The 16,573-nt window shown below is 47.6% G+C and overlaps 1 long non-coding RNA gene across 1 annotated transcript; it reads left to right on the plus strand.

Moving 5' to 3' along the window:
• The first annotated feature begins 1,008 nt into the window (after nt 1–1,008).
• On the plus strand, nt 1,009–7,517 carry LOC108177015 (uncharacterized). The gene is made up of 4 exons (XR_007920980.2): nt 1,009–1,530; nt 6,101–6,194; nt 6,781–7,042; nt 7,226–7,517. It is a non-coding gene; the product is annotated as an uncharacterized lncRNA (long non-coding RNA).
• The last annotated feature ends 9,056 nt before the right edge of the window (nt 7,518–16,573 follow it).

Here is a 16,573-nt window from a genome sequence, read left to right on the forward strand (position 1 = left end):
GCCGGGACACTCAGGCCCAGCCCGGCCGCACATCATCTGGAACACATTAGTCCCATTAGCTAGTCCAGAGGAAAGAACTGGCATCCCGTGTTTACACCTTTTACAAATGCAGATTCTCCCCTCTCTCTGTCACACATACACACCAGTGCCTGCTTTTCCCTTCGGCCTAGAGCTGCTGGTAACACTTTTGACATCCTTTCGCTTTCAGAAGCAAGGTTTCTGTTCCCCTCTCCCACGCCACACGGAATGTAATTGGAGTTGGTTTTCCTGCCACGGTGTCGGTTCTGCAAGTCGCACTCACCAGCCCCACATTTAACCTCCTGCGGCTTCCAAGTGTGAAATCCCATGACTGGATTACATCATGTGCGAGGCCTTTTCTGGATTTCAGGCCCTGTGGTTCAGCAATTCCTGGGAAATCCAGCTACGGACCCAGACAGCGCGGCGCGCCTTCCAGCGAGGGTTTGAAAACCTTTCGGGGCAGCCGGTGCCGCGGCTCACTAGGCTAATCCTCCGCCTTGCGGCGCCAGCACACAGGGTTCTAGTCCCGGTCGGGGCGCCGGATTCTGTCCCGCTTGCCCCTCTTCCAGGCCAGCTCTCTGCTGTGGCCAGGGAGTGCAGTGGAGGATGGCCCAAGTGCTTGGGCCCTGCACCCCATGGGGACCAGGATAAGTACCTGGCTCCTGCCATCGGATCAGCGCGGTGCGCCGGCCGCAGCGCGTCAGCCCTGGCGGCCATTGGAGGGTGAACCAATGGCAAAAAGGAAGACCTTTCTTTCTGTCTCTCTCTCCTCACTATCCACTCTGCCTGTCAAAAAAAAAAAAAAAAAAAAAAAAAAAAAAAAAAAAAACCTTTCGGGGCAAGACTGTGTCGACAGCGCCCTCCTGTGGTCAGATCTGACACCTACCGCCACGCACCACGAGCACAGACACCCCCCCAGTTCAGATGTCGCTGCAAGGTGACCCAGTGCCAGGTGCCGGTCTCCTAACCTCCCCCACGTCTCGCATTTCACCCTCACAACATCCCCCTGCGGCAGGGCGGGGCCGTTGCTAACACTCTATAGCGTTTCTGCTCTGGCCAGATAGCAATGAGTGAGCCACAAAGCCCCTGCGGCGACTTCACGAGCCTTCAGCATCTGCCCAGCGGGGTGCAGATCCATGGCTGCCCCTGGCTTGAGCTGGGGAGCCCTGCGGCCTCCTCTCTCCCCGCCCCAGGTGCCTGCCCCTCCGAGAAGCCCGCCCCTGAGTGCACGGGTGACCCCCGGTCAGGGTGGCTGGGGCTGGCGCGCCCTGTTAATCAGTCGCTAGCGTAGGTCTGTCTATGGGGGGATTTTGTCGACCTGATTCTCAGCTACACTCAGCTGGCATTAAGTAAAGGAGACGGTCTTCCATCGTCTGGTGGGCACGATCCATGCTCGAAGAGCAAACCCGAGGTTTCCCGGAGAAGAAGCAATTCTGCCTGCAGATGGCCGCGGCAGCTCCGACCTAGCCTGTTCTGCAGAGTTCAGATTTGCCTCACTGGCCCGGCGATCCGGTAAGCCCGTTCCTCTCAGTCAGCCAATCGACAACCAACCAGGCGTGCGGGTGAATCTGTGTGTGTGTGTGTGTGTGTGTGCGCGTGTGTGTCCGACTGAGTCTGCTTTCCCCAGCTGACCCAGTGAACAAGACCAGCTCTCCACCCAGCTGGGGTCATTTTTCCTCTTTGGACCCTTACTTACTCATCTGCGGTTCGTGACGCCACCTGTCGGACAGGGAAGGACCTGCAGCAGATGTCAGCCAGGCAGCTGAGGAACAACTTGACATTTTAACCTTGACCTTGATGGCCAAGGCAACTCTGCGCTTCAGTCCTAGGGAATGCTCATGAATCTTTCAGAAAAAGACTAGAAATGAACTGGAAATGGGTAACTGGACAGGCAACATTCAAAATAGAGTTCTACAAACATAACGCTAAGAAACTCAGTCTTGTGATGGAAGGAAATAACAAGGGGCAGGCATTTAGCCCGCAGTTAAGGCATGGATTCAGAAACTCACGCCGTATTTCAGAGATCTGTGTTGGACCCTGCCCCTGGCTCCCGACTGGAGCTTCCTGCTGGTGCAGGAACAAGTGATTTTTGCCTGCAACCACATGGGAGACCTGGGCTGAGTTCCTCCCTCCAGGTTTTGGCTATAGCTAGGGGGACTGTTGCAAACCCTGGGTGGGGGTGTGTGTGTGTGTGAGCTAGTGGATGGTAGCTCACTGTCTCTCCCTCCACCTCAAAGAAATAATAATAATCAAAATTTTAAAGAAATTTGAATTAAGTCAATAACACATCATGTTCCACTTACAGGCAAAGATATAAAGAAAATAAATGCATATGGTTTAGTATATTTCAGTTATACTTCAATAAAGCTGTAAACAAAATGAAGAGAAATGGTGTTTGGGACATTGCTGAGAAATGGACATTCTCATGCCCAGCCAGAGCGTGTCTGAATTGAGTCATCATTCGGGGAGTGCAGTTTGGCAAAACTTATAAAAACATGAATTATATTCACAGTCTGACCTAGCAGTTCCTTTTCCCAGAATTTAGCTTAAGGAAAATGTGCAAGCTGATGCCAAAGGAGCAACTAGAAATAAACACAAGAAGGAAGGCAGGGGGGAAAGAAAAAGGGAGGACATTCACCCTTACCACACAATTAGATCCATAAATAAAAGTAAAGATACACGAGAATTGACCCTAGTGAATTTATAATAGCAAAACCTTTAGAAGGAAAACAGCTAAATGCATTGTGGTAGAGCCGTGGAATACGATAGTACACAGGCATTAAAATAATTGTGTAGGTCTGTGGGGATTTGCATGCAAAGATATTCAGAAATATTGAGTGAAAAAAGTAGTTTACAAGGGGCCGGCGCTGTGGCACAGTGGGTTAACACCCTGGCCTGAAGAGCCGGCATCCCATATGGGTACCGGTTCTAGTCCCAGCTGCTCCACTTCCAATCCAGCTCTCTGCTATGGCCTGGGAAAGCAGTGAAAGATGGCCCAAGTCCTTGGGCCCCTGCACCCATGTGGGAAACCCGGAAGAAGCTCCTGGCTCCTGGCTTCGGATTGGTGCAGCTCCAGCTGTTGCGGCCATCTGGGGAATGGACCAGCGGATGGAAGACCTTTCTCTCTGTCTCTACCTCTCTAACTCTGTCTTTCAAATAAATAAATAAATCTTTTTTTTTAAAAAAAAGTAGTTTACAAAACAGAATTTGTAATATAATACTTTTGAAAGATAAGTATACAAGAATACATAACAAAATAGGTATACATTTCAGATGCCATAGATTTTTAGAGTGAACATGAGTAACTTTTATAATCAAAAATAAGTGCGGTGTGCCGGCTGCAGCGCACCGGCCGCGCCGGTCATTGGAGGGTGAACCAACGGCAAAAGGAAGACCTTTCTCTATGTCTCTCTCTCTCACTGTCCACTCTGCCTGTCAAAAATAATAATAATAATAATAACTCGTTACCTCTCCATTTAGAAAAAAATTAAAACAAAGAACAAATACATATTATCCTGGGGCCAGCGCTGTGGTGTAGCGGGTAAAACTGCTACCGCAGCAGCATCCCACATGGGTGCCAGTTCGAGTCCCGGCTGCTCCACTTCTGGTCCAGCTCCCTGATAATGTGCCTGGCAAAGCAACAGAGGAATGGCCAAGTCCTTGGGCCCCTGCACCCATGTGGGATAATGGGAAGAAGCGCCTGGACCCTGGCTTTGGACTGGCCCAGCTCTGGCCATTGAGGCCATTTAGGGAGCAAACTAGTGGATGAAAGATCGCACTCTCTAGGGTCCTCTCTCTCTCTCTCTCTCTCTAACTCTGCTTTCAAATAAATAAATAAATCTTTAAAAATATTATCCTAATTGAAGAGGCTTACAAAGAAGTTGCATTTTTTAAAAAATATATATTTAATTGGGTCTGGTGCTGTGACATAGTGAGTTAAGCTGCTGCCTGCAGTCCTGGCATCCCATGTGGGTGCTGGTTCTAGTCCTGGCTGCTCCACTTCCAGTCCAGCTCTCTGCTGTGGTCTTGGAAAGCAGTGGAAGATGGTCCAAGTCCTTGGGTCTGTGTACCTGCGTGAGAGACCCAGAAGTTCCTGGCTCTGGGCCCAGCTCCAGCTGTTGCAGCCATTTGGGGAGTGAATCAGTGGATGAAAGATCTCTCTCTCTCTCTCTGCCTCTCCCTTTCCCTCTCTGTAATGCCACCTTTTAATTAAAATAAATAAATCTTAAAAATATAAATATCTGATGTATATATTTAATTTATTTGAGAGGGAGGGATATGGCCAGGGGAGGAGGGGGGAGAGAGAGAGAGAGAACTTGCTTTGACTCCCAAATGCCTGCAAGAGTCAATATTTGATCAAATCAGAGTAATTAGCATCTCCATCTCCCTAAATATTTATCATTTCTTTATGTTTGGAACCTTCAAATTCCTCTATTTTTAGTTACTTTTTAAAAAAGTTGTAAACAGGGGCTGCCGCATCGCATAGTGGGTTAAACTAGCGCTTGCGATGCCTGCATCCCGTATGAGCACCAGTTCATGTCCCAGCTGCTCCACTTCTGATCCAGCTCTCTGCCAATGGCCTGTGAAAAGCAGGAGATGGCCCAAGTGCGTGGACCCCTGCACGTGCACCCATGTGGGAGACCTGGAAGAAGCTCCTGGCTCCTGACTTCAGCCTAGCTCAGCCCTAGCCATGAGGCTATCTGGGGAGTAAGCCAGTGGATGAAGATTTCCTCTCTCTCTCTCTCCCCACCCCCCGTCTCACTCTCTCTCTCACTCTCTCAAATAAATAAAACTTTATTTTAAAAAAGTTGCAAACCGTAATCACCCACCGCTCTGCAGAACACTGCGGCTTATTCTCCCATGTAACCGTGTTTTCATAGCCCTTGTCCAACTTCCCTGTGCGTCTCCTTTTGTTTAGCCTTTCTGGTCTCTGATATCCACTATTCTACTTACTTCTATGAGTCCAACTTATACTTTAAGAGATTTATTTATGTATTATTTGTAAAACAGAGCGACAGAGAGGAGAGACAGGGAGGTTCACTCCAAAGAGAGTGCTGCAATGGCCTGGCTCTGGGCCAGGCTGAGGCCAGGAGCCAGGATCTATAACCAGATCTCCCACGTGGAGGGCCCCTGCCCTCTAAGCTGCATTAGCAGGAGGCCGGATGAGATCAACTATTAAAACTCCACCTATGAGTGGTGTCGCACAGCACTTGTCTTTCTGTGCTTGGCTTATCTCAGCTAACATAACACCCTCCAGTTCCTTCTTTCATGGCTGAATAATATTCCCTCATGTATATGTGCCTTACTTCTTTATCAAGTAACTCATCCATCACTGGGCACCGTGGTTGATTCCGTATCTTCACTACTGTGAATAGTGCTGCAGTCAATACCACTGAGCAGGTACATTTGATATACTGAGTTCAGTTCCTTTGGATACTTACATACCCAGTAGTGAGTTTGCTGGGTCGTATGATAGTTTGATTTTAGTTTTTTTGAGAAATTTCCATACTGTGTTCCACAGTGGCTGCACTAATTTGCATTCCTTTCTTTGTACCCTCACCAGCATTTGTAATTTTTTTTGTCTGTCACTATTACCATTCTAGTTGGGGTGACATGATACATCATTGCGGTTTTATTTTGCGTTTCCCTAATGATTAGTGATGTTGAGCAATTTTCATTTGTTTGTTGGCCATTTGTATATCCTCTTCTGAGAAATATCTGTTCAGGTCATTTCCCTATTTTTAAACTGGATTATTTGTTTTATATTGTTGGGTTGTTTGAGTTCCTCATAAATTCTGGATTTTAGTTCCTTGTTGGATTGGTTAGTTTGCTAATATTGTCTCCCGTTCTGCTACTTGTTTCTTCATTCTGGTGTTTGTTTCCTTTGCTGTGCAGAAGCTCCTTAGCTTTCTGTTTTTTTTATTTTGTTGCCTGTGCTTTGGGGATCTTATTCAAAAAAAATCTTTGCCGAGATCAACGTCCTTAAGCATTTCTCCTATATTTTCTCCTAATAATTTCATAATTATGGAACTTACATTTAAGTCTTTATTTTTTAAGATTTATTTGTTTGTTTGTTTAAAAGGTATCTCCATCTGCTGATTCACTCCCTACATGCCTGCCACAGCCAGGGCTGTGCCCAACAGAAATCAGCAGCTGGAGCTCTCGGGGTTCCCCAGGTGAGTGGCGAGGATGCAAATACCTGCGCCATCCCCTACTGCCTCCCAGAGTATGTGACAGCAGGAATCAGAAATGAAGCTGCAGCTTGAACCCAGGTACTCCAATATCAGAATCAGGCCTCCCAAGCAGCATCGAACGTCCATGCTGCATTTCATCATCTTGAGTTGATTTTTGTATATGGTGAGAGATGCACATGGTTGTTGAATTTTCTCAGCACTATTTATTTTCTTATTTCCTGAAATCCTGTTTTAACCTGCTATTTTATTATTTTTGAAATGACATATTGTTAATTTACATGAATGCCAGAGGCTTAATGCTCTACTGAATAAAGAGTTCAACACACAAAAAGTACACATACCATCATTCAGCAGAAAAATAGTCAAGGGCTATAAACAATGAAAAGATGTTCAAGTTCACTCACATAAAGTAAATTTTAAAATTCTCAGCAGTGTTTATTGAAGAGACTGTTCTGTCTCCAGTGTGTGTTTTGGCACCTTTGTTGAAGATCAGCTGGCTGAAGGTGTATGAATTCATTTCTGGCTCCATGCTGTTCTGCTGGTCCATGTGTCAGCTGTTTTTTTCCAGTACCGTGTTGTTTTGTCAACTTCTAGTCCACTGATTTGGGATTCTCTGATGTTCTCATTGACTCCGAGGAGAAATATCTCTCAGGGGTGAATTCTGGGAAACATTGTGCCTCTCCTAAAAAGGTCGGATCCTATCGCAGAGCCTGAACCGCATCACTGAGTGTACCACTCTTTGTATTTGCCATAAGAAAGTTCAAGGCCAGACTTTTATTTCCTTGTGAAAACATGAAGAATCCTGTTTGTATTTCTTCCCTGAATCGATGGTATGTTTCCTCCTCTTATTTTGTTTTCACCCTGATTTGACTTGCAAGGGGTCTTTTTAAAGTTCATGAACAATGCGTATAATTTAAAAAGTACACATGGGTTTCCAAATTCTTTGTTCCAAATGAACTTAACATTGATTTCATTTTTCCATAAACTTTTCAAAATATTTCTTTATTTGGCAGAGAGAGAACTCCCGTCCTGTGATTCACTCTTCAAATGCCCACAGCATAGAGGGCTGGGCCAGAACTCAGCATCACAGGGATCCAACTACTTGAGTCATCACTGTTGCCTCTCAGGATGTGCACTGGTAAGAAGCTGATGTCGGGAGCTGGATATCAAACCCAGGCACTGCAGCATGGGATGTGGGCATCTTAGCTGGCATCTTTGCCACCAGGCTAACCACCCATACTTCTTACCCTGAACTGGTTGATGTATCCTTTTTTAAAAATTTTAATCAAAGATTCATTCACTTAATATGTACTGAGTAGCTGTATTGCAAGATTATGCTAAAACAGAATGAAATATGCATGCTCTCAGTTTAAAGGCTGCTCAAGGGGCAGCATGGTCAGATGGGTACAAGATAATGGTCACCATGCTTAATACTATGATGAAAATAACCCATGTCAAATAAGAGCCATGCAACAAGGAGTCCCACTGAGATGGGCAGGTGAGGTCAGGGCAGCTGCTCCAGGCAGCTGAGCCAAGTTCTGAGGTTAGGAGGCAGCCCAGCGTCTGACGAGGGGAGCACAGGGAACAGTGTGTAATGGGATAGGAGTTTAATGCCTTGTAGAAATTGGGAGAATACCAAAGTGGACAGAGCAATCCAGCAGGGTTTGGAGAGCTTGGCGTGGTGAACATGTGGAGTGCTGAGAAGGTGGTGCACCCAGCGAAGCTCTACCCTCCAGCCCCAGGCATCTCCTCCATTTCGATGGTCCTGACTTATGTCCTTTAGAAGGAACGGAGCCATGTGAGTGAAGTGCTTTCCTGAGTTCCGGGAGCCATTTGGGCAAATCATTGAACCTAAAATTGGAGGAATTGTGAGAACCCCAGTTGTGTAGCCACACTGGACAGAAGCAAGAATTATAAGCTGGCTGCCCAACCCTTGTGCCCGGCTTCTGCAGTGAGGTCAGGCCTGTGGGACTGAGCCCTTGAACCTGTGGGGGCTGAAACTGGCTCTGGGGAGTGTCTGAGCCAGAGTGAATCAGCGGACACCCAGCTGGTGTCCCAAGAGCTGGAAAATAGGTTGATATGGAAACCCTCCCCGACCCCTGCACTTGGTGTCAGGCGTAGCGTGAATTAAAACAGCTCAGAAATATTACATACACCCTTAAAAGTGACACAGACTGATCCTCAGAGCCAGCTCTCTAACGGTGTTAATGTATCAAAGTACAGAAATAGTAAGGTGGAGAGATTATGAGGAGAGGAGTTGGCCAGGGACACTAAGTAAGAGTCACAGGGAAGGCTGATAATGAGGGAAGCTTTCCCCTTGAGTTTTCTTCCGAGTTGTGATAGTACAGTGCTTAGTTTCAGCTCTGGAATTCCAACCAGAAGCTTAGCAGAAGCTCCTGCAATGTCAACTAAAACAGTGAACACACAGTCCATGCAAAAGTACTTTTTCAAGAAGGAAAAATAGGCTTTTGCCCTCAGCAGAACAGAGCTGAGGTTAAGTTGGATGAAAGTCCCCATAGATCAACACTGCCTGGGCTGGGGCCAGGTGCCAATGGGTGAGGGCCACACCCCTCTCCTCCACTGGGTTTCCTCCTCCCCACTTCCTTCTCGACACTCTGCCCACTTCCTCTGGGTAGGGACTGTGAATCTCAGTACCAACTGTAGCGAGAGAAGCTCAAGTCCCAGCCCTCGCCTGCAGAGCAGAGTCAACTCATGGGTCTACACTCACACAGCACACACACAGGTCTGCGTCATGTGGCGTGTTTGTTATGCTGGTGACTATGAACCAGGGCCAGACTCCAGGACAGTTCCCTCGTCTGTCTGTCGAGGTTTATAGCCGAGAGTGCTTTAAGTAGAAAAGGGATTTCTCGAAAGGATATCAGGACTTCCAGAAGAGCCAAGTTAGAAAAATCAAAATCCAAGAGCCTTAAGGAAGAATCAGGGGGAAAAGCCAGCCCTGCCGGGAGACAGCAAACAAGGGACTGTGGTTGCCTCCGTGTTCTCTGTCCTTGCAGGAGTCCGTAGTGTGCACAGTGTCACCTGAGTGGGAAAGCGCCGTCTGCAGATGAATATTCTTCATTGAACAACTACGTCCTCTGCTGTTCACTGCTATATCAGCATCCTAAACAAAGTCAAGTACAACCTTGGTTTATTGGCCTTACCAGGTCTCTTCGTTCGTCTCTATGTGGCTATTAAGAGGTTTTGAAGGACAGCTTTCTAGAGAGCAGTTTTTCACCTGCTGACCTCAGAATGCACTGCCCCCAGCATGCAGTGCTGCTCCCAGTGAGCGCAGGCTCCCCACATTCCTTTCTGCTGTAGGCTTCTGTGAACCATAGCCTCAAAGCGGCTTTTCTGCGACAGCCCTACCTCCATCACATATGCCATTACCAGAGATAACTTGCTTTTTTTTTTTTTTAAAGATTTATTTATTTATTTGAAAGTCAGAGTTACACAGAGAGAGACACAGAGAGAGAGAAATGTCTTCCATCTGATGGTTCACTCCCCAATTGGCCGCAATGGCTGGAGCTGCGCTGACCCAAAGCCAGGAGCCAGCAGCTTCTTCCGGGGCTCCCACACAGGTGCAGGGGCCTAAGCACTGGGGCCCAGCAGGGGCCTAAGCTCCTGGCTTCAGATCGGCCCAGCTCTGGCTGTTGTGGCCATTGGGGAGTGAACCAGCGGATGGAAGACCTTTCTCTGCCTCTGCCTCTCTGTAACTCTGCCTTTCAAATAAATAACCAAGTCTTTAAAAAAAAAAGGCATGGAAAATGCATATCCTGAAAAAATTATATATAGTTATATATTATATAATTATAGTTATATATTATATAATTATAATATATAATTATATATAATTTTATGATATATAATTATATTATATATAATTATATATATATATAAAGAAAGAGTGTAAACTTGAACTTGCTACAAAGACGGCAGTTGCGCACACATTTACTTCTCATGCCAATGAAGGCCATCCAAAGCAATAGGAAGGAGCGAGTGTTTGGCCCAGCAGATAAGATGTTGATGAAGACGCCTGCAGCTCACGGCAGAGTGCCGGGGTTAGTTTCAGGCTCCTGCCTCCAACCTCCTGCTGCTGCAGACCCTGGGAGGCAGTGGTGATGGCTCCAGTAATTGGGCACTTGCCACCCAGTGTGCAGACCTGGGCTGTGATCCAGGCTCCTTGAGACACAGTCAGACCATTGCAGCCAATAGTGAGTGAATCAGTAGATAGAGGATAACTCTCTCTTTCTCTCTCTCTTTCTCTTTCTCTCTCTCTCTCTCTTTCTCCCCCTCTCTGTCTCTCTCCCCTTCTCCCTCTCTCCCTCTTAAATTAATAAATAAAGCAACAGTAAATGCTGCTCAAAAACAACAATTAAGGAATTATTTTTAAAATATAAACTCCAAGGACGGAAAGTGTGAGGAGCTATAAATAGGACAATGTTGAAAACTGGAAGAGGAGTGCACACACCTTGACTGACGGCACTGTTTTGTCCCTGCCTCGCTTTTCTAACTGGCTTTCTCCTCTGCAGGGACTCGGAGCTGGGTGGCTGCAGAGGTGCTGAAATCCTACGTAGACCCGGCAGGCTGGAGGGGTCAGAGGCAGGGGCCTGGCAGGGGCCATGGAGGACCCGCCCTGCTCGTTGGCCACCTGGGCGCTGCAGCACAGACACAGTATTACTGGTTAGCAACTTCAGGATAGGGAGGAGTGGAGGTGGTTAATAGAGGAAGTCAACCTCATTGGAATCAGGTTTGGTTAAAAAAAAAAAAAAGGCAACAAATTCTGCCTGTGTTTATATTTAAAGTGTATATGGAGGGTATTGCCTAGGATACCCCTGGGGGAAACTTGTCCAAGACCCTAGGACTACTTGGAGAGAGAATGAGAGGGTTTCATAGTGTTTGCGGTGCACAGCCTCACCCACTCCCATGGTGTGAGGAAGAGCTACTAACTGGAGCATTTTTATAGGTCATGCTTTAGGACAGGAGGGGATGGCACTGCAGCATAGCGGGTAGAGCTGCCCCCCGTGATGCCGGCAGCCCATATAGGTGCAGGTCTGTGTCCCTGTGCTCCACTTCCAATCCAGCTCCCGGCTAATGGCCTGGGAAAGCAGCAGAAAATGGCCTGTGGGGACCCGGAAGAAGCTTCTGGCTTCCATCTGGCCTAGTCCTGGCCATTGCAGCCATCTGGGGAGTGAGCCAGCAGATGGAAGATCTCTCTTTATCTCTCTCTCTCTCTGATTTTCAAATAAATAAAGCTTTAAAAAATAAAAATATAAACTGAACAGGAGACTGAAGAGGACCTGGACTCAGAAGGTGGTTGATTAGATTAATGGATTGATTAGGAGACCATCAGTCTTGCAGGCTGTGGGTTTCTCTAGAGCAGGCACAGGTCTGCTTCACACTTGTGCTCCAAAGCCTACAGCAAGGCTGATGCTCCATGATAGATCTTTAAACTGACTTCAACTCAGCAGTCCAGAGTCTCTGGTAAATTGCTGGGTACATGATAATTACTCAAGAAACTCAGATTAAACAAGAGACTCAGAAGACAGATAATGGGGACAAGAAAATCAAGGTTATTTTTCCTGTACCAGCAGAGCTCTGTGCAAATCCACGTATTATCAGCACCCCCAGTTGGCCACAATCATTGAGAGTAGCTCCTGGGGCCGGCACTGTGGCAGAGTGGACAAAGCTGCCGCCTGCAGTGCCAGCATTCCATATGGGTGGTGGTTTGAATCCCGGCTGCTCCACTTCTGATCCAGCTCTCTGTTGTGGCCTGGGAAATCAGTAGAAGATGGCCCAAGTCCTTGGGCCCCTGCACCCATGTGGGAGACCTGGAAGAAGCTCCTGGCTCCTGGCTTCAGATCAGCGCAGCTCTGGCCACTGGTGGCCATTTGGGGAGTGAACCAGTGGACTCTCTCTCTCTCTGCCTTTCAAATAAATAAATCTTTAAAGAGAGAGAGGGAGAGGGAGAGGGAGAGGGAGACGGAGAGAGAGAGAGAGAGAGAGAGAGAAGCTCCCTGTATATTCGGAGCTTCTTGGGAAGGAAGAGGTGTGTGTTGGCCTACACTTTGGAGGGCACAGTTCAGGATCAGGTGGGCCTATTAGTGGAGGCGTCTGCGGAGGCTGGCCATGGTGGAGTGGGTATGGAGGAATTGTCAACAGTGGTGAGCCAGGAAGCAGAGTGAGAAGCAAGGCTGAACTCTGCTCAGATAACCAACCCACTTGCAGGAGCCACTTCCGAGGGCAAGCCCCCAGTCATCCAGACTTCCCAGCAGACCCACACCCCAGGTCACAATTCGATCAAATCTTCACTCTTAATCCATTAGTCGACAACATAAGACTTCAGAGTTTAAATATCTGCATGAGTTTAGATAGCCCACTTCTGTTCAATTCATAACATTAGGTATTATAATTAATCTAGAAATGATTTAAATTATACAGGAGGATATGTATGGTTATATGCAAATATTAGGCCATTTTATATAAGAGACTTGAACATCCACAGATTTTTGGCTATCCTGGAACTAATCCCCCTGGAGATACCGAGGGAGAACTGTATAACTCCAGTCTTCTGTAGGTTACATAACTCTGGAGTTGTGCGAAAATTTGGGAGTCATTTAATGCTATTTCACTGGATAAGATTAGCAAAAGAAAGAAGAAAAAGCACTATTAAAACCGAGCCCTGGCATCTTATCTTTATTTGGAAATCAACAGAGAAGCAAAAAGAGAACCTGCACAGGAGATGAGGAAGGAGTGGCCTGGGGAGGAAGGAGAGGGATCGCAAAGTCAGGATGTTCCAGTGGTCCCAGAGCCTTCAGGGGCGGGGGAAACTGAATGGATGCAGCCAAGGCCAGTGCTGCTCACTTTCGCCCACATGACATTTAGTAAAAATAACCAAGAAATTCAGGAGCCTCTGGGACCAGAGAGTGCCTCCGTCAACAGACCCAATCAAGACGGGGTTGAGGTGGTCCCCAAGAGCTAACCTGACTTCTCACCTGTGGGCATGGACAGCAGAAATGGAACCATCATCTTTTTTTTTTTTTTTTTTTTGGACAGACAGAGTGGACAGAGAGAGAGAGACAGAGAGAAAGGTCTTCCTTTTGCCATTGGTTCACCCTCCGATGGCCAAAGCGCCGCAGGCAGAAGATTAGCCTATTGAACCGCGGCGCCGGCTAGTCTAGCTTTTAATTTATGATTTTATATTTTTATAATTAAGTTTGATCATAGTTTTTTTTTTTTCCTAAGGAGATTGCAGGCAACCTTGGCAGGTGTTCCAGTGGGGTAAAGATGAAGATAGTGAAATTTGTTAGTGGCCTTGACAGTTTTGGTGGGGTGAGTGGAATAAACTCTATTGGGGGAGGTAAAAGAGAAAATACACACAGACATGAAGACAAAAATTAAAAGCTGTTTTTGCAAAGATGTTGATGTGAGCATGCAGTTGGACCTGGAGATGAATGTGAGGGAAAAGAACTGTTTGCCCTCTTTATTGTTCTGTTTTTAAATGTAAGGAGTTCCAGATAATAGTGGATAGCTTAGAAGCCATAGAATCACTTTTGCTGTCAGAATGTCTTCTATGCACTGAAGTTTTATGGATCCTCAAAATTCTTTTATTGAAATCCTAACCTCTAATCCCCTAGTCCCCCTAGGGGGTGTGGCCTTGGTCAGGGAGGTGGAGCCCTCAACAACAGGATTAGTGTCCTTATAAAAGAGGCCTGACAGAGGGCTCACCCAATCTACCATGTTGGGGCACAGCTAAGATGCCATAGGTGAGCTGGGGGGGGGGGGGGTGCTCTCACAGACACCAAATCTTCGGCCTTGATCTTGAACTTTGCAGCCTCTAGAACTAGGAGCGATAAACTTTGTTTGTTTATTTATTTATTTATTTATTTATTTATTTATTTTCTGACAGGCAGAGTGGATAGTGAGAGAGAGAGAGACAGAGAGAAAGGTTTTCCTTTTGCCATTGGCTCACCTCCAATGGCCACCATGGCTGGCACGCTGCGGCTGGTGCACCGCGCTGATCTGAAGGCAGGAGTCAGGTACTTATCCTGGTCTCCCATGGGGTGCAGGGCCCAAGGACTTGGGCCATCCTCCACTGCACTCCCTGGCCACAGCAGAGAGCTGGCCTGGAAGAGGGGCAAGCGGGACAGAATCCGGCGCCCTGACCGGGACTAGAACCCAGGGTGCCGGTACCGCTAGGCGTAGGATTAGCCTAGTGAGCCGCTGCGCTGGCCCCTTGTGCAGTGTCTCATGCAGGTACCACGCTCACGTGTAATTCTGTTTTCAGAAAAAGCTGGGCTTTTTCTATCATGTGGCTCTCCCATCACATAGTCTTTGCTCCCAGATGGGCAGAGAGAAATTATGAGCAGGGGAACATCAGACAGGACTTTCTTCCTTTCCTTGAGGCAGAGAAACAGAGAGAGAGAGAAAAAAAAAAAACAGAAACACAGTTGATCATCTCTAACTATAAAGGGAGGGAATAAGGGAGACAGAGAAGGAGGAAGGGAGGGGAGGGGAGGGGAGAGGGAGAGAAAGAGAGAGAAAGAGAGAGAGAGAGTTTCCATCCACTGGTTCACTCCCCAAATGCCCATAATGGCTGGTGCTGGGCTGGGCCAAAGCCAAGAGCCAGGAACTCAATGCAGATCTCCCAGGTGGGTGGCAGGAACCCAATGATTTGAGCCGCAACTACTTAGGAAGGCACTAGAAAAAGCTAAACTTTTAGAGCCAGGCATTGAACCCAGGTACTCTTGATAGAGAAGGCAAATGTCATAACTGGCATTTTAACCACTAGACCAAACACCCACCCCAACCAAATGCTTTAAGGCCCCAGTGGAAGGCATGCACATCCCTTTCACTTGTGTTTCATTGGCTACTCTTCAGCCACCTTGATCCACGTATGTACAAAATAGGCTGGGATTTGCACCTTAACTGTGAGTGCATGAAGTGGGCAGGAGCCAGAGACTGGCTGATGCTACCAGCTGTAGGCACATCTTTCTTCTTGGTGTTCTTACAGGCCCACAGTTAAGCCAGCAGATATTAACCTGATGTGATGGTCCAACAGCTATGAACAAGCCACTTCCTGTTGTATAGCAACAGAGAAGCTGTTCACCAGAGCCTTCAGAGGCAGCGTGCTCTGGTTTTTACACATCTGGGGGCTGAGAGGAGCAGCGTGCAGGAGACGGAGCTCAGATCTGCATAATTACAACTTACAGTCAAGCCCTGCCCCGAGGCACCTCGTGTACCTGCTCAGTGAACAGCCTCCTGAGCGACTCCACCAATGCATTTTTCACGTTTGTGTTTCTTTCAGTGAACGGGCCTGCTGGTGGCAACAAGGCACTGAGGCCAAGGCTGGCAGGGGGAGCCTCGCGAAGCTTCTGTGCTTCTGTCTGGGGTGACCAGGAAAGGACGTGGGTGGGAAGCTGCTGTGCTGGCCTGCGACTCTGGATGCCAGGTGGGTGATCTGCGTCCCTCAACCCCAGCTGCTGCCTCTTGCTGAAAGGAACGTTGTGGGCATGTCAGGGAAGAGTGCGGGACCTCAGTCCCTGCCTGCAGGTGTATAAGTCTGGGAGCTGCTTTAGCTCCAGCCAGATCCCACAGAGGAAGACCCGCGGGCACTAGCCTTATTTTTTTATGAAATTGTTACTTGTTTAATTGAAAGGCGTAGAGAGAAAGCAAGAGCGAGAGCGAGAGTAAGTGAGCAAGCTTCCATCTACTGGTTCACTCCCCCAAAGCCTGCGACAGCTTGGACGAGGCCAGGTGAATGCTGGGAGCTGGGAACTCAATCCAAGTCTCCCACAATAGTGGAGGGCCCCAAGTATTTGAGCCACCTCCTGCACATTAGCAGGAAACCGGAATCAGGGATGGAGCCAGGACCCTCTGATGGTGGGATGTGAACACCCCACGCTGTGTCTTAACCGCTGAGCCAAATGCCCACCCCTCACCAGGCTTCCCAAGGTCATTATCAAAGCGGAACGAAGTGGTGAACTGCACTGGCTGGCGTGTCGGCATCCTCGCTAGGCATGCTTCCTCAGTGCGAACATGTAAGGATCTCCATCTTTACATAAATGATGTCATAGTTCCCTTTTTCACTTCACTAGAAACTAAAATAGTACTTTCACAAGAGCTGCCGTGACAGGCAGACTGCACGCATTTGAAAACTGCAAATACGAATGAGAAAAGGAAACAAACAAAGCCAAGAGAATGAGTCTCGAGCATCCTCACCCACGGAGGAGCAGCTCTACCAGCCACACAGACTCAGAATGGAAGAGAGAAAGCACACAAACGAAGCCGATGTGCTTTCTCCTGAACTTTTGCAGGGCTCTGCCTATGCCTCCAGCCTTCCCTCTTCGTGGGCTGCCCTTTCT

This window comes from Oryctolagus cuniculus, chromosome 9, assembly GCF_964237555.1.
Source record: "Oryctolagus cuniculus chromosome 9, mOryCun1.1, whole genome shotgun sequence".
NCBI lineage: Eukaryota > Metazoa > Chordata > Mammalia > Lagomorpha > Leporidae > Oryctolagus > Oryctolagus cuniculus.